This window comes from Tasmannia lanceolata, unplaced genomic scaffold, assembly GCF_043159265.1.
Source record: "Tasmannia lanceolata isolate RefF3 unplaced genomic scaffold, GAP_Taslan_0.1 ptg000004l, whole genome shotgun sequence".
Lineage (NCBI taxonomy): Eukaryota > Viridiplantae > Streptophyta > Magnoliopsida > Canellales > Winteraceae > Tasmannia > Tasmannia lanceolata.
In genome coordinates, this window is record NW_027518681.1 from 10,749,915 (window position 1) to 10,770,894 (window position 20,980).

The following is a 20,980-nucleotide window of genomic DNA, read 5'->3' on the forward strand; positions in this document are numbered from 1 at the left end:
AGCTTGTTTGGAGGAAGAGAGAAAAGCCCTTTGGCAATTAAAAGATTATATCAACTATGCAAATAATGCTTCTTATTTTTGCAAAGCATTGTTGTCAATTGGAAAGGTATATCATGTGCTTCTTCTACTTCTTGTCTTGTGACTAAAATCGATATTTCAGTTGCGAGAGGGGAAGCACTGGAAGCATGATATCCAAATGCTACTCTCTTTGCCCAATTCAAGGAATTGGAGTTGCTGGATTTGGCTTGGAATCAAATTGGTGGATGGGTTATGCCAGAGGGTATTATTTGTTTTCTCTAATTGTACAATATCATTTCTTATGTAATTCAAATTTATTAATTGAGATTCTGCAAATCAGGTTATTTTTTGGCTCAACTAAGATAAAAAAATAATGGATGAAACCTGTATTTTTTGTCTTGGATTCTTTAAGGCCCTCTTTGGACTGCAAGAAAAACAGTTATGATGGAATGACTAATGTTGTGCAAACAACATTTGTCACCCTTGACTAGGGGTGTAAACGAGCCGAGCCGAGCTTGGCCAGGTTCGGCTCGGCTCGTTAAGCTCAAAAGCTCGGCTCGGGCTCGAGCTCGGGCTCGGATCGGTCAGGCTCGCGAGCCTTATCGAGCTCGGGTAATATTAATTTCACACCCCTCATCTTCCCTGGACAGCCCTATCTAATGTAATTTGACTACGCTTTTTACACTACGGGGGGTGGTCCAAGTAACAAATGGGGTTCCAAAAAAGAAGTGACATATTTTGCCTCTGCCTTTCACTCCATGGACAACCCTTTTAGTGTATATATTAATATATAATATATAGATTTCAATATATTAAATTCTTAACGAGCCTTAACGAACCGAGCCAAGCCTGGCCTAGCTCGGGCTCGGCTCGTTAAGCTTAACGAGCCTGGCCAGCCAGCTCGGCTCGGCTCTTTAAGGATTCGAGCCGAGCTTTTTCCGAGCCGAGCTCAAGCGAGCTTCCGAGCCCGAGCCAAAATTGACACCCTTACCGTTGATAGACATTCCACATAGTTAAAGGGTAGGTGTGTGTGTGTGTGTGTGAGATAAGGGAGATAAGGACTAGTGATCTTCACCCTTCATCTACAAAATGAATAGCCTACCTTTTAGGTCATGGAGGAGATATTTCACTACAACTATCTACATGATGTGCACAAGCAACATTCTGCCTGTTACGATCTCAAATTAGTTCACAGCGTGATTGATCTTCTTAGAGGGAAGATCAACCTCTTGACCCACTTCGAAGTCCTCATCTTGACCCACATTGAGGGAAGGGTCAGACCACCTTTGTGCTTAAACACACAATTTTTGGGATAAATTTCTCTATTCATTTAAGAAAGAGTACTTACGTGTTATTTATAGAAAACCCCACTTCCTCTAAAACTCCTACCCAAGCCAATCTAGATAACTCTCTTATCTCTAGGACTCCTATCCATACCAAACAACTAGAGAGAAAATTCCAAGAGCTATAAAAAATATAAAATAATTTACTCTACCCTAAGTGAGACCTATCTAGGCACGTAACATTCCACCGCCTTGAAATCAGCATTGTCTTCAAGGTTGGGGATTAAGAGCTTGCCAATTAGTGAAAAACGAGATCTTGTGCAAAACTTTTTGAAATCCTTCTCTCTTCTCCTTTGCTTATCCCCCTCCCCTCTTTTTCTCTTCTTCTTGCAATTAGTCACCATTTGGTATGTCATCATCATCGACTGAGGCATCTCCATTTTTAAATTGATCTCATTGTGTCGTTTATCAAAGCTTCTCTGTTGTATTTTTTTGGAATGATTGAAATGTCGATGGATCGATGATTGTGGGTGAAGATCTTCTTGATGGGGTTGAGAAATTTGAGCAAAATAGTAGAGTTTTCGATGACGACATTGTCGGAATTGACAACCTTGATAATCATCGACGCCTTTCTTTTGTGGGTTTTTTTCTCTTTTTTCTTTTATCAGATTTCTTTATCTCTCTCTTTTTTTTCTTTTCTTCTTTTGATTCTTCTTTTCATGGAAGCCTTCTCGACATTGCTCTTGGTGCATAAATTAAACTCTTCGCTCAGCTTATTCAAACATGGAGGTTCCTCCAGCTTTAGACCGAATGTCGATGCCATTCAATCGCAATTGGCATTTAGTAAAGCAAGATGCCTTTTGATCTCTCTCATTGTCTCCTCTCAATTATTCATTGTTGCTCAAATTTGTTTCTACTTGAGGCCGCAAGATTGTGCTGCTCTAATACCAATTGTTATGAACTCAAATTAGTTTGCAATGTGATTGATCTTCTTATAAGGAAGATCGGCCTCTTGACCCACATTGAGGGAAGGGTTAGTCTTCCTCCTGAGCCACTTCAAGGGAAGGGTCAGTCCTCCTTTGTACTCAAAGACACAATTTCAAAGAGAAATTTATTCATCCATTTGAAAGACTGGTTGTTATTTATAGAAAACCTAGTTGACCACTTCCTCTAAAACTCTTACCCAAGCTAATCTAGATAACCCTTATCTCTAAATCTCCTATCCATACCAAACAGCTAGAGAGAAAATTCCAATAGTTATAAAAAATATAAACTAATTTATTCTACCTTAAGTGGAACATATCTAAGCACGTAACACTACCAATGAAAAAAAATTCAAAAGAGAAATCAAATCTCAGCTTATAGATCTGAAAATCCACAATAGCTCGAGGTAACAAAGAGTCCACTTGAGGTAATAAATAGTTTTGATTGAAAAATTAGAACCTGCATTCTCACCTCACCTCATCTCTCGTTTACAATGTCAAATCATCATCAAACTCTTATCTTCAAATATATATCAAGCCTAATCATTTTGGTCAAGGCAACACCCAAACCTTTCTTTACAAAATGCTAGATGTGATCTTTGAATGGAAACAAGTGTTATATCTATGTTTTAAATTCTATCCCATGTATATGCCTATTTGTCCCTCTATTTCCCCCCTAATTTCCTCCTCTTCATCCTCCTCCTTCCCAGACTTTTAGGAGTTTTTTATTTTTCTTCTTCTCTAATGAAGTTTTAATTTTTCCCCTTTTTTTTCTGTATTTTTCTCTTATTTTCTTCTTCATCTTCTTTCCCAATACTAAAGTATTTTTTGTAATTTTTTCCTTTTTTCTATTTTTCTTCTTTCTTTCCTCCTCCTTGTTCTATTATGAGGGTTTTATGATTTTTTCTATTTTTCTTCTTCTTCTTCTTATTCCCTGAGAAAAAAAACCCTTAAAATCTTAAATAAAAAGATTTTAGAAGGAAGGAAATTTGTTATTTTTACCCTTTAAACTTGGTGTATTGGTAGTTTCTTTAATACTTTGGCAACTTTTAATAGCTTCAACAATGATAGTTGGTCCTTAAAAAATATAATCAACAGCTAGTAGCTTCGACAATGATAGTTGGTCCTTAACAAAAATGTAATCAACAGTTATTCAACAGGATAAAGCAAAGCATAAGACCATCCAGTCAATTACGGGAGTCTAGAGGTGTGACCCACATGGTAAGGCCCAGACACCATTAACAGCTTGCAAATCTCACCATTGGTGGAATTTGTTAGGGATTTAACAATGCAGCAGAATAACGATATGAAAAAGATAAACGAAAATTCACACAGATTTACGAGGTTCCCCCAACCAGTATGGTATGGGCTATGTCCACGGCAGAGCGACAAGCCAACGATTCCACTATTCTGAAGAAGAGATTACAAAAGCCCTCACAACCTTCTCTCGGGTAGCTCCTGATATCACACCCTTTTATATGGTGTTCTGAGATGCGTACAATGAAGGGAAAAACCCTAATTCATGAAAGTACAAAACTATCCCTAGTATAAAAATACCTTAAAAAAGATTACTGAGAATGCTTTCATGAAAAAGATATATGGTGTACTGTACTCACTCCTGCATCTTCCTAAAGGGAAAAAGACCTCTGAGAATGCTTTCATGAATAAGAAAGAGAGTCCTTAGGTTCTCCCAATAACTAATAAGGGTATCATACCGAACCTAATTGGGGTTCGACTGGAATAAAGTGGGATTTACTTATTCGACAAAAACCAATTGCCAAAGGATCAACTCACAACAAGTCACATCAATTACCAAACCAAACAAACATATTTCACTCTCCCATTGAACCAATGTTCCTATGACGTTTTCTTCATGGGTTACATATTAGGTACATCCACTGCCTGAAAAGCGAATAAATCAGATTCTTACAGACAAGAGAATGGCAAATTTTTTGTCATAGCAACATATTGGTTAATGCTCATTAAGAAAAAAAAGACCCAAAAAAAATAGTCAGGATCTTGGATATCACACCATATTTAAGATAGAAGAATATACAATCTATGAATATCAGGATAAGCATTGCAGAACAACGCGGAACATTAGATAACTATAACTTTACCTGAGGCTGATCTTCAACTCCCATATAACTTAACTAGCCAGGAGGGGATTGAGAACATGTCCAATGAAAAGAACCACTCGAGTCATATCTTCTCTGATCAGAAACACGAATGGGTGATCAGCTCTGAAGTCCATGGGCTCTTTGGGAGAAAAAGACCTCAAGGTTACCACAGCAGCAGAAGCAGCAGCTGCTTCAGTTCCTTCTTCATTTACTTCGATTACGGATTTACGGGAAATGCTCGAAACATATAGGCTCCGGCTCAGAGGTGAATCCACCATCTCAGTTAGATCACCTCCATCGGAGAAGGGCAACGCCAGTCCTAATTCCTTCAGAACTGTAGAAACTTCAAACCCAAATGAGAATTTGAACTTTGGAATCCTAAACTCCCCAACTTGGACTTTTTGAACTGGTAGATGACGATCTATGAATCCAGAATTTTGCACTTCAAACCCAAATGAGAATTTGAACTTTGGAATCCTAAACTCCCCATCTTGGATATCACACCATATTTAAGTATCAGAACCCAACTTCTCCACAAAATTTTGCAGCCCGTCTTTCTCATCAGGAAGAAAAAAAATACATGGAGAACTGCCTCTTATCTGTGCCTTGTTTGCAAGGAAGTGTAAGGACTTCAAAGTTTGAACCCATTGAAGGAGCTGAGAAATTGCTTCTTCTTGCTGGTCATGAAAGGCACTTGAACAGAGCCACCATCAAGAAGGTGGAAGTCAAAGTCTTTGGTTTTAGAGCTATCTTCTCATTCCAAGCTCCTTTAAAATAAAGTGCATTTGCAAAGATTAGTTTAGTCAAATTGTCAACTGATGTGGCAGGAAGAAGATCTTTGATAAGGCCATTGGTCTCATTTTCGGCCCATGAGTTCACTTCACTAGCTACTTGGGCAGCCTTCAAGAACACAACGACAAACATATTCAATTCATCAGCATCAACAATATCAATGACACAATGGCATGTGAATCATGCATGCATAAAAATCATATCATCAACATTAGCATAGTCAGTAACACCATTCTAAAGACCAACATAATCTTGAGAGAATTATGTCATTAAAAATGGAAAAAAATGGAGGTTTCTAAAGCTTGAATGAAAAGTCATTTAAGAAAAACACACCAAGAATTGTACAATTATTATCAAATGTTCATGCCTCAGTTTTTATGTCAGAAGGCCTCCAACATAAAGGAAATGGAGTCGTCAACTAAAACTAAAACACATTAATCTGTATCAATTTGGAATATCATGTTAGTTATTTTTGCATACACATGCCCAAAGGCCAAAATAATCTATTTCTATACAGCTCAGCATTTAATGATGACAAGTTCTTGCAGTTTATCATCATTTCCTAGAAATGGCGCAGATTAAAAGATTCCACTGTATGGAGAGATGATGAAGAGATGGTTTGCATAACAAGTACATGGATTCAGGTAAACTCCTACCAATCATAATTCTGTTAGATGATCTTTCTCGGAATTTTACTTCAATATTAAGTGTATGCTTTTGACAAGCTCTCAAGGAATATAGGAGTAAGGAATTTAAAATGAGGTATCTGGGTAAAGTTAGTTATCTATGGGGCACACTGCAACAAATAAATAGGAGTACAATTTAGTGTCATCTGGCAGTTGGATTGAACCATACACACTGCTAATCCTCCTGAGGTCACTTCAGATACGTTGATTAAGTTCTATGTCAAGGAACTTCAAATGATGGTGACCACACGTTATGTTCATATGAAGCTGTGCTTGTTTCAAGCCTCTGTTTGTTTTTCAGAAATTCATTAAATTTGAATGAAATCGGGGACCAAAATTAAGTTCCATCACTACACAAAGTTCCAGACAAGGTGCTCCTGTTTAATAGATTATTGCAAAATTTAAAATAGTATAGATTGCTTTATGCAACCTAAGAATGGGCATAGACTTAACTGGTTATGTTGCTTAAATTATCTTGAACAATTTCTTTTTTGAATGGCAAATTACCTACATTCTCTCCAACACATTGTAGAACATTGTAGTACAGACATTTAAACCATTTTCGGTGTAAATATAGACATAGATGCCTCGTGCTAGGCAATCTGTGTAAATAAAACGTGTATATAGTATTATGGCTCTAGAGGATTGTCCTAAGACTTATCGTAAAGTATAGCAACTCCCTCTTTATTATTCAGCAAGTCATTTCTTAAAGGTAACAAGAATTTTGTAAATATGGGATCACCTAAATACATCATTGGTGATGAACGCTATGATAGTTGCATCATAACCCTATAAGAAAAAGCAGCTTCAATTATTCAGCAAGTCTTGTAGATCAAATATATTTATTCTGGATACTGAAGTCCTTTCCAAACACTAATTTGTTCTTGATGCAGCTCAAAAACCTTCCAAGCAAGGGCCCATGGATGTTAAAGGCGGTGTTTAAAAACACGGATATGATGCAAAATGCGGCGAAGAAAAATCCTTGTCGACTCGGCGCGGACGCAGTCAAGAATGCGGTTACGCAGTCATAACTCGGGAGAGTCAAAGGAGTTTTTATTGACTCCGTAAGGCAAAACGCGGAATGTGGATATGGTGCAACACGGAACGCGGCCAAGAAAAATCCTTCTCGACTCCGGCGAGTTCCTTGTTGTGTTAACGAGTTTTTAAACACTACTTAAAGGTGCTTCGGCTTCTTCTTTTTTTCCTGATAGCTAGTAGAAAGTAGTTGTTGCCTAGATGATGTGGGCATATGAACTACCAAGATTCATACAAGTTGGCAAAATCTTCTTATATGGAAAGCTTATCCTACAAATTTGCATGAGTTGGCAGATTTGTTAAGATTTTTGTACATTTGCTGAAATGGGAAGGCTATGGGAAGGCTATCTTGCAGGAGAAAGGGGTTGCAGTGGGCTTTGGAGGAGAGAAATGATCTAGAAGGAAAGACTTTTTTTCTTTTCTCATATTCTATATTCTGTACAATTATAAATAAAGATCTCCCCAAAATCTTCTCCATGTATTATTTACCAACTTGAATTCCACATTAGTTACCAAGATTTATTCCTTCATTCCAGTAATAAATATAATGAGATCTGAATCTTGAAACTTCTAGGATTATACACTTTATCTTAAAAAGAGAATCAAATCAAATATCTGTCTGGGAGTTGTGGCAAACACTATTTGATGTCAAAATTACAACAAGCAGATAGAACTTAATATGTGAGCATCAACATAAACTATCGCCCTGCCAATTGTGTCGTCGTGAGTAAATATCGTGTGAACAGATTCGCATTGGTGAAAGCCTTTGTCGCATATCATTGTGTCAAAATGGTGAAACCATGCTCGTAGTGACTAGTCATAGATAGACTTGGTGACACACCTTTCCATCCTCTCCTTGAAGCAGAGAACCAGGAGGAGTCATGTGTACTTCCTCTAGAAGGCATTCTTCACATAAAGCTGTTGAAGAGGCCAACCCCGGTTGGCAACAATCGCCAGAAGGCCCGAACCATTGCCAACTTAAATGCATGGGCAAAAGTGGAACTTTAATCAAAGTCATAGGCATGAGTAAATCCCCAAGCAACAAGAAGCACCTTATACCTCCCAACAATGCCATCATCGTGATGCCTCACTGTAAAGACCCATCTGCAGGCTACAGATTTCTTCCTAGGAGGAGGAGAGATGAGAACTGAAGTATGGTCGTGCTGAAATGACACCATCTCCTCAACAATAGCAGCCTAGAGGAAACATGAATAGTATAAGGAATAGAGAGAGAATCAACAACAGTGAGGAAGGAGCGCTAAGACAGAGTGTAGAACACAAAGTGGGCAATAGATGTGCAGAAGCACACTGGTGCACCCCTTTGTGAGGTACTACAGGGAAGTCAAGGTCCAACACAACATGATGGTAAGTAGAAGCAACAAGAATATACAGTAAAGATGAAAGAGACATACCTAGAGGAACTTCTTGCGTAGAGGAAAGAGGAAGCAACAAGACTGGGACGATCATGATGTCAAAGGAACATAAGCAACTAGCCCCTGGGGCGAAGGAGTAGGAGGTGCAAGTGCAGAAGATCGCGCTGAGACAATAGGTCATGTAATGGGCAGAGACACATGTAGAGCACCCACAGGCACTGAAAGATTGTAGGCAGGCAAAAAGGCAAAAAGGAGTGTCCTGAAAAGTAACATCCATAGTGGTATAAAAAGATGTAAGAGGGTAGAGTAGCACCTATAAGGTGCCTATACTTGCTCTCAGCCTGTGGGTTTATAGGCAAGAAAATGATGAGAAATACTCTGTTCTGACAAAAGTTGAGCAAGGGAACAAGAGGTGTACTCGCCGTCTTTACCACATCAGAGGGCTTTGATAAGGCCCCCATACTGAGTATGGATCATGGCATATACCATATGAAAAATGGAAAATGCTTCATCCTTAGATTTCATTACATACACCCATGTCATACGAGAGTAAAAATCGATAAAGGTCACAAAAAAGAAACAGTAAAAATCATCAAAGAAGGTGATTGGAGATGATTCACGTATATCGAAGTGAGTCAAATCAAAAGAAGACCTACATCTATGCATTTGAAAATGATAAACAGTGTGAATATGTTTCAACAACTCATAAAAGTATCGCAATAAAACTTGACCATTTTATGTAAGAATTTAAATATGGGAATCTCAGTACATAGAGATTGAAATCCTACATATGGCCCAATATGGCATACCACAAAATAGTTTCATGACTAGTTACAATATGAAAAGAAAAGCAAGAAATAGAAACTGGAGGCAGTGCAGTAGAATCAATAGTTGCAGCAACAAGATATCCAAAATCAGTAACAAAATAGTAAAATTTCCTAAAAGACGCATTGAAATCGGTAAAACATCACACAATGATTTTTTTCGCCTCCAACCCCCCCCCCCCCCCCCAAACTCTGTTCACGTGAATCGTGGCAGACTTTAACGCTTACTGACGTCAAATCACGTGAAAAGGGGGGTGCATAATCCTATGCGGGGTGGTGTCATCGCCCTTACTAGGATAGCGGAGAGATGAGGAACACACAAAACTCTAGAAAGTGAAAAATATGGGAATGGTTCCAACACCTTCATAGGACTGGAGGAACATTAGCCAAACAAACTCAAGTAGGTGTGAAAGGTCTGAAGACAAAAACGGACTACCAGACTCACCACTCATATCATTGGTCGCGCCAGAGTCAATTAGCCAACTAAATGATGAAAGGAATATGTGGAGACGGTCAATTGGCTTCTCTCCTCTTCCTTTATCTTACCTTATGTAAAACCGGAGAAATGCAAAATATTAGTTTATGGGTTGTTAAAAACCGTAAGCTACCTTTGCGCGTGATCCATTTTTGGGTTGATACCATAATTAAGAACACCATTCATCCTCAAATTGAAGCCACTCCCAACTACAGGCCGCGAACTGCCTCCAAAACTACTGTAGTTGTCATGATTCTACAGAAACCGAGTAGTATTTTGTTTTCCTATAACCCATGGGTCCACAAGAGGGATCTTGTCTGTTGCATCTTAGATCAATGGTATAAGAGCCACTAGACTCTATAGTATCCAAACCCAAGTTTGGATCAAAGGAGCAGAGGGATTTGTCAAAGGTCCAAAGTATCAGAGGATAGCCATTGAGCTTGTAGCAGTAATCATACTCATATCTTGACCCACCATAGTACGTACATGTAAATGAGGATCACCAACGACCACGACCACCTCAAGGGCCTCTACCCTCGCCACAAGTGACTCTACCATGACCAACAACAGGGAAAAGGTGAGTAACAGAGACAAATGCAGTACGCTCTGGACTCTGGATGCGTCTCAAGAATCATTAGAAGGCTAACTATAATAGAGTGACGCTCTTCCTCAGCAAAAAGAAAGACATACAATGTTGGGGGAGGAAGACGCCATGTTGATAGAATCAACCACCTGCATCTGCTTGGACTCAAGACGTAGACCACCAAGAAAGGTGTATATCGGATGCCTCTCGGTACATTGGGCTACATTAGCCGTAATGTCTACTAGAAATTCCAATAGGGGCTCATATTGACTAAGCTCCTCCCACATACACTATAGAGAGCCATAATGCTCTCCTATACTAGGATCTCCATGCTTACATGCGGCAATGGCTTGCACGAGTTGACAAATGCGATGATTATGCTTATTAGGTGTGAATGCAACAACCATTTTGTTCTGTAACCTCGAGTTGAAGTCATACAAAATATAAACCTGAGTAAGCGACATCTCCATAGAGTCGAAGAGCTATCCAAAAATGATATAGTTGTCAGCATCCCATTTCTTTGCATCAAGGGTGCAGGCCTTCGACCTTGGAGTAGCACTAGTGAGGAGCTCCTTCTTCGTATGACCTTGAACGTACAAAATAATTGCCTGGGACCATCGCAGACAATTAGACGATGAAAGTTTAAAACTCGTAATGGTCATGAGGTTATTCTCCAAGGCCAGAGACTTACAAGAGTCAAGAGGGTTAGGATATTACAAGTGCAGCCAATGTGATTATTCGCTTTGCTCAGTACACAAGTTTGTGTATGGTACTAGTTTAAGTTTAAGTTGACAATATTATAATTATTGGAAGTGCTATTGATAAAACTCAGAGAAGGATGGTTTGAAAAGCTTATCAACCACTTAGATAGCAGAATTACAGGCGCACTAAATGTGATCAATCATTCTTTTCTTAGTACACAAGCTCATGTATGGTACTAGTTTAAGTATAAGTTGACAATTTTATAATTATTGAAAGAGCCATTGCTGAAACTCAGACAAAGAGTTTGATATGAAAAATCTGGGTTAGCTTAATTACTTCCCCGGTGTCAAGATTAACCATTAAAAAAATTATAATAATTAAGGAATGGCTTTAACCCAAAGAAAGCATACATTTGATCTTCTCAACAAGTTCATGTAGAAAGGTATACTGATGCAAGTTGGGCTAGTCACTCCGATAAGCACCAATTTGTAACTGGTTTTTGTGTGCTTGTGAATGGCCACATTGTATAATTGAGCACTAGAATGCACCAAACTGTAGCATGTCCCAGTGCAAAAGGCGAATATAAGTGCATGGCATCAACCAGAACTGAACTTGCATGGATATGACATCTCCTACACAAACTGCATTGGAAGTTGCATATATAACCTCTTTTGTGCAACAATCAAAGTGCAATCAAGATGTCCCAAAATCTCATTCTCCATGCTAGAACCAAATACATCGAGATTGACTATTACCTTGTTCAAAAGTAAGTTGGTAGCAGTGGAATGCTTCCTTTAAATGTATCTAGTCAAGATCCGCTTGGTGATGCATTCACAAAAGGGGGCAACTCCGACCGACATCATAACCTGATTAGCAAGCTGAGAATGTTCAAAGGAACATTTCAGCTTGAGGAATGTTAAAAAATACCACAAAGGAGTATTTTAGATATTTTACAGAGTATTGTATATAAGTCATTGTATGTCTTATCTTCGAAATTAATGAGTCACTCTCCCCACGTCGGATGGTATCTCTCTTCTTTTCTCCTTCACAGTATCATTTTATCTAATTTTAGTATTTTACTAACCAGCTTTGGACTTATACGTATCGCATTACCAACTCAAGTTCTTGTACTTCTAGCAACCTTAAATAATCAAAGGGTAAAGAACTAAAGAATACATCATCGACCACACCACTCTCAATCAACTTTCTAGGTTGTGTGTGAAGTACAGAAAAATACTATGGGACCTGCGTGGCTGCCTACAAATACAAGAAAACAAGGTCATAGTCGCCTATCAGCACAATTAGTTTTTTCAATATAGAAAGGTGAATGCTTTATTAAGAGAAGAAATGTATAGCCCAACAACCGAGATGATTTAAAGGCACAATCCAATAATAAAGAGAACAGGAAAAGAAGGAAAGATCGAGGGTAGAAGTAACCAAAAACAAAGAAAACCCACAAGAGATTATTTGTCACCAAACTATACACTCTGAAGCTGGTAAGTTGTATGAAAATGGGGTCTCCTCTCAGCTAACCCCCGATCGCAATAGCAAATCAGCCATAGTAACTCAGTATCCAGTCCTTCCAAAGAATCCCTAATCTCCTCTATGGCATCCACGAAGCTCCATGGGTAGTTAATCTCACCTATTTGACCATATTAAGGGAGTCTCCTTCAATGATCATATGTTGAATCTGCTCCTAAGAAGCGTATTGAATCCCAAATTACCTCTTTGTTTGCATTTCTCAACAGCTCCCCAATGCATGTCAGACCAACATTACCAATACTTGAACCATCAAAAGTACAGATAGTGGTCGAAACCCAACATCCACATTGGGTTCCTACTTTTCAACTCAGGTACTTGTGTTTAGAAAATTGCAGACTCAACCAACAGAGCAGTCGTACCATTCCTAGCTTCATTTCAACTCAGCATGATTTAGTCCATTTAAATTTGTGTCATAACTCTCTTAAAGGGATCATCCCATCCTGGCTATTGTACTATTACATCACGTGATACCTTGTTGTTGAGCGGTAACTTGTTCGAAGGTTCAATTCCTCAGTCTACCCACAATACTCAATCATTTATCACATTTCTAGATATCTCTGAGAACAATCTATCTGCGCCACTTCCTACAAGCATCGGCACACTCTTTGATAAGCTGGTTTACTTCAACCTATCCAAAAATAATTTGCAAGGAAAGATACCGCCGTCGATGGGTGAAATGAAATTCTTAAGAATATTGGACCTATCTAGCAACCAACTTTCAGGAGAAATGCCACATCAACTAACCAAAAAATGCACTTCACTGGTTCACCTAAATGTATCAAGTAACAGATTGCAAGGAGACTTTCTCCCGATTGATGGTAACTTGACACAGTTGCAATACTTATTTGCCAGCCACAATAACTTCGCTGGAATAATTCCATCTAGCCTGTTAAATAGCCCCGACTTGATGATTCTAGATATAGGAAAAACTAACATATATGGTCCTATTCCAAGTTGGTTATTCTACCTCTCAAAATTGACTTCACTTCATTTGGGACATAATTTATTTCAAGCACACATTCCAATACAACTGTGTCAATTAAGTAACGTCCATACCTTGGATCTCTCTAACAATTCTTTTTCTGGAAATATACCTTCTTGTCTCAACAACATCAGTTCATGGAAGAAAACAATTCCAATCAAAATTTTCGATTTTTTTTACGGAATTTGTTGTCCTTTCAACCTAGGCCTTCAAGTGAATTCACCACTAAGGGTAAAACTTAAACTTATGAGGGCGTTACTTTTACCTTGATGACTGGAATCGATTTATCTATGAATCAATTGGAGGGTGATATTCCATTTCAAATAGGAGATTTGGGAGGACTTCACTCATTAAATTTGTCCAAGAACCTGCTAACTGGCCATCTTCCACGATCCTTTCAAAACCTAAAAAGCTTGAAGAGTTTGGATCTTTCTCACACCAAGTTAGTTGGGAGAATCCCTTATGAATTATCTCAACTGGATTCACTTGGTGCTTTCTCTGTTGCCTACAATAACCTATCAAGTAAGATCCCTTTTGAGAATCACCTTACCACATTTGGTAAGGATAGTTATGAGGGAAATCCAGATCTTTGTGGACCACCATTAGAAAGAAATTGCTCCTTGGAAATACCTTCACAACCTCCTGGAGATGAGAGAAAAAATTATAGGGTTCTTGATAATCCTGTGATTTTCTACTCATTCGTGGCAATGTCATATGCTTTGGGATTTTGGGGAGTCATCGGCTTTCTCATCCTCAAAAAAAATTGGCGGCATAAATACTTCAGAGCTATGGACGCATATATTGACCGGTCGACCAAGAAGCTCTCAGAATTCCGTAGTTACTTGAAAAATTGTTGTTTCAAGTAATGGTACAGTTTCCTTTAGTTGTAACCATCGAAGCAGGATTCTTCCCTGGGAGCCTTCGATTCCCGCTTTCGATTCCCGCTCTGGCAACCTTGAGTAGAATTTTTTCCTGGGAGCCTTCGATTCCCGCTTTCGATTCCCGATCTGGCAACCTTGGTTGTAACGCAAAATGATTGTTGGAACTTATAATAAGCTTTATCTTGAGTTTTATGGCAATAATTTGCTATTTTTGCAATGAATGGCTTATGACCACAAAGATCAAACCAGCCTACCCAAAGCAATGGTGTTGATCAATCCATATCAACAATTGTAAGGTTGGGAAGGCACAAAAATATAATTACTTGAACTTTTAATAAATTATTGTTAGATAATCATCACCTTCATTGTGTGGATCTCCCAGATTGTGTTGGATGTTCCTAGCAATCTCTTTAGACTAGAACATCCTCTCGAGAGTGATAGCTGAGATATCTTCGCTATATTATATAGACATGTTACAAAGTAATTACTCAAAGTTTCTGAATTTTTGGATGAATGGTAGTTTAAAAACTATTGACCTGGGAGGCGTGTCTCATGGTTCAAAAGGCCATTTTGCCCTCTTCTTCTCATATATATTTTTCTATGTTTTCATCTCCTGCAATCATGTGTAAAATAGGGCTTTATTAACCTTGTTCTCATCATGTTCCACAGATTGCCACATCCAATGCGGATGTTATGTGTCAGATATATCGACTGATTATATATGGCACATCTATATGGCACATCATACACACGAAAGAGAGATAATATATGGTGAAAACTAGGCCCCATGTATGATCTATGATCACACTCAAAAGTAGTGTCATATCACATGATACATAACTATAACAAGCAATATAGAATACCTTCCCCAAAACTAGGGCTGCAACAGGGTCGGGTTGGGTCGGGTTTTTCAAAACCCTAGCCCAACCCTGTATCCCATTATCTCGGCCCTGATCCGCCCTGACCCTGAGTCAAGGCCGGAAAACCTAAACCCATTACCCGCCCTACAGGGTATTGTGCTGGCCCTGGCCCTCCCTGATTGGCCCTGATTGGGAAGGGATGGGCTGGGCCGGCCCTAATTGACCCTAATGCAAATACCTGTTAAGAGTGCCAAAAATAAAGCAACCACTTATCATATGGAACAAAATGATCAATAAACAGAGAAAGGGAACAAAATAAGACAATATGAATTCAACAACATGATGGGCAACAGAGACAATTAATAATAATAATCTAAAGAAACATCAATCCAAGATAATAGAAAACATTAGCAAAAGAAACATGCACAGATGGTTCAATTCTATAATAGAAAACTCAGGGTCGGGCCGAGTCAGGGTACCCGAGGCATTAACCCAAAACCCGCCCGACCTGAGTCAGGGTCTAAAAAAATAAACCTTGACCTGCCCTCAAGGTTAGAAAATCCAGCCCTGACCCTGTTCGGGCTCAGGGCGGGTCAGGGCTAAGAGGGCCAAACTTGCACCCCTACTCAAAACATTCTACTATCTAGTCAATCCATATAATGCAAACTCATCAAGATATATATCATTTACCTTAGTCATTGGAATATAGTCAAGGGAGATGATAAATTCGTGCCTACTGTAGGATGATTCGCACCCCTTTAAGGTGAATTGACGTCAAAAAGCGTCAGACTAATGCTTTTTGACATCAATTCACGTTAAAGGGTGTGGATCATCCTACAGGGGGAGTGAATTTATCATCACCAAATAGTAAATCCACAAAATATGCAAAAATGGTTGTATATCCACAACTGCACAACTGCACAAGATAACCTAGAGGTCGACAGTTCAATCCCAGTTTACCTACCAAAAAAAAAAAACCTTAGCTTGCTTATGAAAGCTTTCTAAAACTTATAGAAGACTTCAAGCTCTTGCTAGCAGGCTTGAAATCCTTTAGGTCCTGTTTAGAAGGCAATAATTTTGTGGAAAAGTTTGGAAAGGAAAAATATTTCTAAAATTTCCTACTTGTTTTACACATGAAAAAGCTAATTGGAATCACCACCATTCAAATTTTATTTAGTGGGATTTACAATTTATAATAATATCCTTCCAAATGAACCATAATCATATCATTTCCTTCTAAATCGTGGAAAGAAGAAAATTTCCAAGAATTTTTTTTCCATCTGAAATGTTTTTCTTGCAATCTAAACGGGTTGAAATTCACCGTTGGATCATCTTGGTGGTCGATTAGGCATGTTGGTTAAATGTGGTAATTTGGCTTAGATGAGGCAACTATATCAAATTAGTATGTAGGTTAGATGGGGCAAGCTAAATAAATTAGGATATTAATTTGATTTGATTTGGTGGCAAATTAATAATGTACGTAGGTTTGTTAGGAAAGTAGATTAGATTGAGATCATATCTTTCTCCTTGGAGTGTTCTATTTAAACACTCATTGCTTGTAAATTATTCAAGAAGATTCAATGGTTAGATCTACACTCAATCCAACGGTTGGATCTCACATATTCTAACACTAGCTTAACACGTTCCAATGGAGGACTTCGAGGCACCTAAAAAATACAACACTTGCTAAAGACTGGTTGTTGAAATGCTACATGCTCTAACACCAGGCATTAACACTTGAAGGGTGCCTTTTGTCACTGACTTCGTCACTTTAAACATAGAGCCAGAGGTCACCTTTAAACAAAGAAATTGGGTCATAACCATATGTCTGGATACATAACTAATGTAAATTTAATTACCATATGAAAGTTAAATTCATTCATCATATTAGAAGTCAAGTTACAACTTACAAGTCATTGCGGATATCCATACCTTTTCTAGCATGGTTTTCTTAGTGTGGAGATCCACACCAAAGACATACTTTCATTGTAGTTATCCACACTTGAACATATGATAGCCATCCTCACTAGCTTAGCTTTTCTCCGTGTGACTCTATCCACACTTTATAAAATACTGGTGTCCACACTATTGTAAATTTTCAGTGTGGTTATCCATACTAATAACATTTTAAGTATAGCTATTCAGTATAGTACATATTATTAGTGTGATTATTCACATTTATGGGGTTTTCTTCTGTAAATGTAGCGTTCTACAGCTATAGTGAAAAATTTACTCCCTAGCTTAGCTTTTGGATTATAGTAATCAATGGCGAAAATGAAGTAATTGATCGCAAGAAAGTAATGTAAGAATCAAATGGTAATCAAGTGACTTATCGATTGAGTTGAGGTATGAATATGGAATCAAACGGCATCAGCTCTGCATGATTTTATGAATTAGTCTCTACTTAAAAATATGGGTCCATGAATAAACTTCAAAATTTAAAAACTATTTATTCGTCCTCATGGGTTCTTCATGATTTTTTCCTCATATGATGATGTATAGTGATGCGAGCATTCATACTAAATAGTTCTGATGCCATTTGCGATTGCACAATGGTATGCGATCATGAATAGCTCAAAGATTGTGATCCTGAATCATCAAAATCTAGACTCAGATCCATTTGCATGAATTTGATCTCCATGTTTCTGAAATTCATGATGCAACAAATATAAAACTCTGGAATGCTTTCATTCTTTATTGAATTAAGCCTAATTGAATAAGAGAAAATCCATCATTGTACCCACCATTCTATCTATCCAATGTGAATTTAACAAATTTTTTGGCTATGATGTATAAGGCTATCCTACTGAGGAAGACCTATTTGACATTTTCGCAAAACCTTAAACTCAAACATATCTTCCATGATTCAAATCTGAATTCCCAAGATCTAGAGCTTAGCCTCAATATCCAACTCTAGAATTCGAAGGATGAGGAACAAGGAAAGGTAAAAAAATTCTAAACTAGTATATGGATCTTAGAAACACCTTACCGCATTTCATGAGGAAAGCTTTGAGGGAAATCCATATCTCTGTGGACCACCACTACAAAAAAATTGCTCCATGGACATCCCTCCACAACCTCCAAGGGATGAGGGAAAAAGTTCTAGGGTTCTTGATAATCCTATGATTTTCTACTCATTTGTGGCAATGTCATATGCTTTGGGATTTTGGGGAGTCATCGGCTTTCTCATCCTCAACAAAAATTGGAGGCATAAATACTTCAGAGCTATGGATGCATATATTGACTGGTCGACCGAGAAGCTCTCAGAATTCAGTAGTTACTTGAAAAATTGTTGTTTCAAATAATAGTACAATTTTCCTTTAGTTGTAATGCAAAATGATTGTCGGAACTAATAATAAGCTTTATCTTGAGTTTTAAGTTAATAATTTGCTATTTTTGCAATGAATGGCTTATGACCACAAAGATCAAACCGCCTACCCAAAGCAATGGTGATGGTCACTCCATATCAACAATTATATGGTTGGGATGGCACAAAAAATAACTGCTTGAACTTTTAATAAATTATTGTTAGATAATCATCACCTGCATTGTGAGGATCTCCTAGATTGTGTTGGATGTTCCTAGCAATCTCTTTAGACTAGAACATCCTCTCTAGAGTGATAGGTGAGATATCTTTGCTCTAATATATAGACATTTTCCTAAGTAATTACTCAATTTCTGAATTTCTGGATGAATAGTAGTTTAAATACTATTGACCTAGGAGACGTGTCTCACGGTTCAAAAGACCATTTTGTCATCTTCTTCTCATATAATTTTTCCTATATTTTCATCTCCTTCAATTGTGTTCGTTGCACTGCCGACTACCAATGAAACCTGGAAGTGGAAGAAGAGGAGGAAATAGTAATATGTAGCCAATGGGTGCATATATCTAGTCCTAGAAAATAAAAAATTGTTTTTTGTTTTAAAATGGAAATTTTGAAAAAATAAAATTTGATACTTTCTTTTGATAGTCTAAGGAAGAAAGCTATTATTTTTCTCAAGTATTTGAGAAAAGAGAGCTCAATTTCCTCATATAAAACTTTTCCAAGTATGAAGAAAAGATCACTGTGTAAAATAAGGCTTTATAAACCTTGTTCTCGTCATGTTCCATAGATTGCCACATCCAATGTGGATGTTATGTGTCAGATATATCGACTGATTATATATGGCACATCATACACACTAAAGAGAGATAATATATGGTGAAAACAAGGCCCCATGTATGATCTATCATCACACTCAAAAGTAGCTTCATATCACATAATACATATCTATAACAAACAATATGGAATACCTTGCTCAAAACATTCTACTATCTAGTTAATCCATATGACACAAACATTCAAGATATATATCATTTACCTTAGTCATTGGAATATAGTAAAGGGAGATGATAAATTCGCACTTCTTGTAGGATGATTCGCACCTATTTAATGTGAATTGATGTAAAAAAGCGTCAAAAAGCATAAACAACCATCAGACTTTAATGCTTTTTTGACGTCAATTCAAGTTAAAGGGTGTGCATAATCCTACAGGGGGTGCAAATTTATCATCACCCCATAGTAAATCCATAAAATATGCCAAAATGGTTGAGGTCAAATTGTTAACTATCTATAGCCATCAGAATATAGTATATCCACAACTGCACAAGATAACCTAGAGGTCAACAGTTCAATCCCAGCTTACCTACGAAAAAGGGAAAGTAATAACCTTTGCTTGCGTACGAAAGCTTTCTAAAACTTACAGAAGACTTCAAGCTCTCGCTAGCAGACTTGAAATCCTTTAGCCCCTGTTTAGATGGCAAGAATTTTGTGGAAAAGTTTGGAAAGGAAAAATATTTCTAAAATTTCCTACTTGTTTTACAAATGAAAAAGCTAATTGGAGCCGCCACTAATCAAATTTTATTAGGAGGAACTTACAATTTATAATAGGGAAATGTTATCAACACTACTGTATTTTGATGAGGGCACTCCTCACTTTATTAAAAGTACGGTATGGCCCGCATGGGCCACAGCCTAAAAAGGTTGTGCCCCAAAAATCATTTCCATAGGTTGATCCTGACCCTCCGATCTGAATGTTAGAGGGTTGATCCTAACCCTCAATAGATCGGAGGGTTAGGATCAAACTATGGAAATGGGTTTGGGGGCACAACCTATTTAGTCTGTGGCCCATCTAATGGACGATTTGGATCATCTTATGGTGCGGGCCATACCGTACTTTGAATAAAGTGAGGAGTTGCCTCATCAAAATATAGTAGTGCTGATAACATTTCCCTTTATAATAATATCCTTTATAATTAACCATAATCATATCATTTCCTTTTAAATCTGGAAAGGAGAAAATTTTCCAAGAAAGGTTTTTCCATCTGAAATGTTTTTCTTGCAATCCAAACGGGTTGAGATTCACCATTGGATCATCTTGGTGGTAGATTAGGCATGTTGGTTAAATGTGGCAATTTGGCTTAGATGAGGCAATTAGATTAAATTAGTATGTAAGTTAGATGGGGCAAGCCAAATAAATTAGGATATTAGATTCGATTTCATTTTATTTCAAATTAATAATGTAGGAAGGTATGTTAGAAAAGTAGATTAGATTGTCGTTATATCTTTCCATGTTTATCCTTTGAGTGTTCTATTTAAACACTCTTACTTCATTACAAATTATTCAAGAAGATCCAATGGTGTGATCTACACTCGATCCAACTGTTGGATTGAACATATTCTAACACTAGCTTAATACATTCCAAAGGAGGACTTCAAGGCTACCTAAAAAATACTATAATTGAAACTGAATTCTTTCCTCTTTGGAGTGCAGATCGATCATAGATGGAAAGATGACTAT

General features: G+C 37.7%; 1 protein-coding gene, 1 long non-coding RNA gene and 1 pseudogene across 9 annotated transcripts in view; 2 read left to right on the forward strand and 1 right to left on the reverse strand.

Annotated features, from left to right (window-relative positions):
- Positions 1-20,980, forward strand: part of LOC143875440 (uncharacterized) — a 236,315-nt gene that overhangs the window by 26,339 nt on the left and 188,996 nt on the right. The window lies entirely within an intron of this gene.
- Positions 71-7,328, forward strand: LOC143875446 (uncharacterized). Its single transcript, XR_013250097.1, has 3 exons — positions 71-280; positions 5,745-5,840; positions 6,776-7,328. It is a non-coding gene; the product is annotated as an uncharacterized LOC143875446 (long non-coding RNA).
- LOC143875445 (serpin-ZX-like) overlaps positions 4,094-20,980 on the reverse strand; it is a 24,659-nt pseudogene continuing 7,772 nt past the window's right edge. Inside the window, exons 2-3 of the transcript XR_013250096.1 lie at positions 4,907-5,304; positions 4,094-4,846 (exon numbers count right to left, since the gene is read on the reverse strand). The product of XR_013250096.1 is annotated as a serpin-ZX-like (transcript). The remainder of the gene's footprint in view (positions 4,847-4,906; positions 5,305-20,980) is intronic.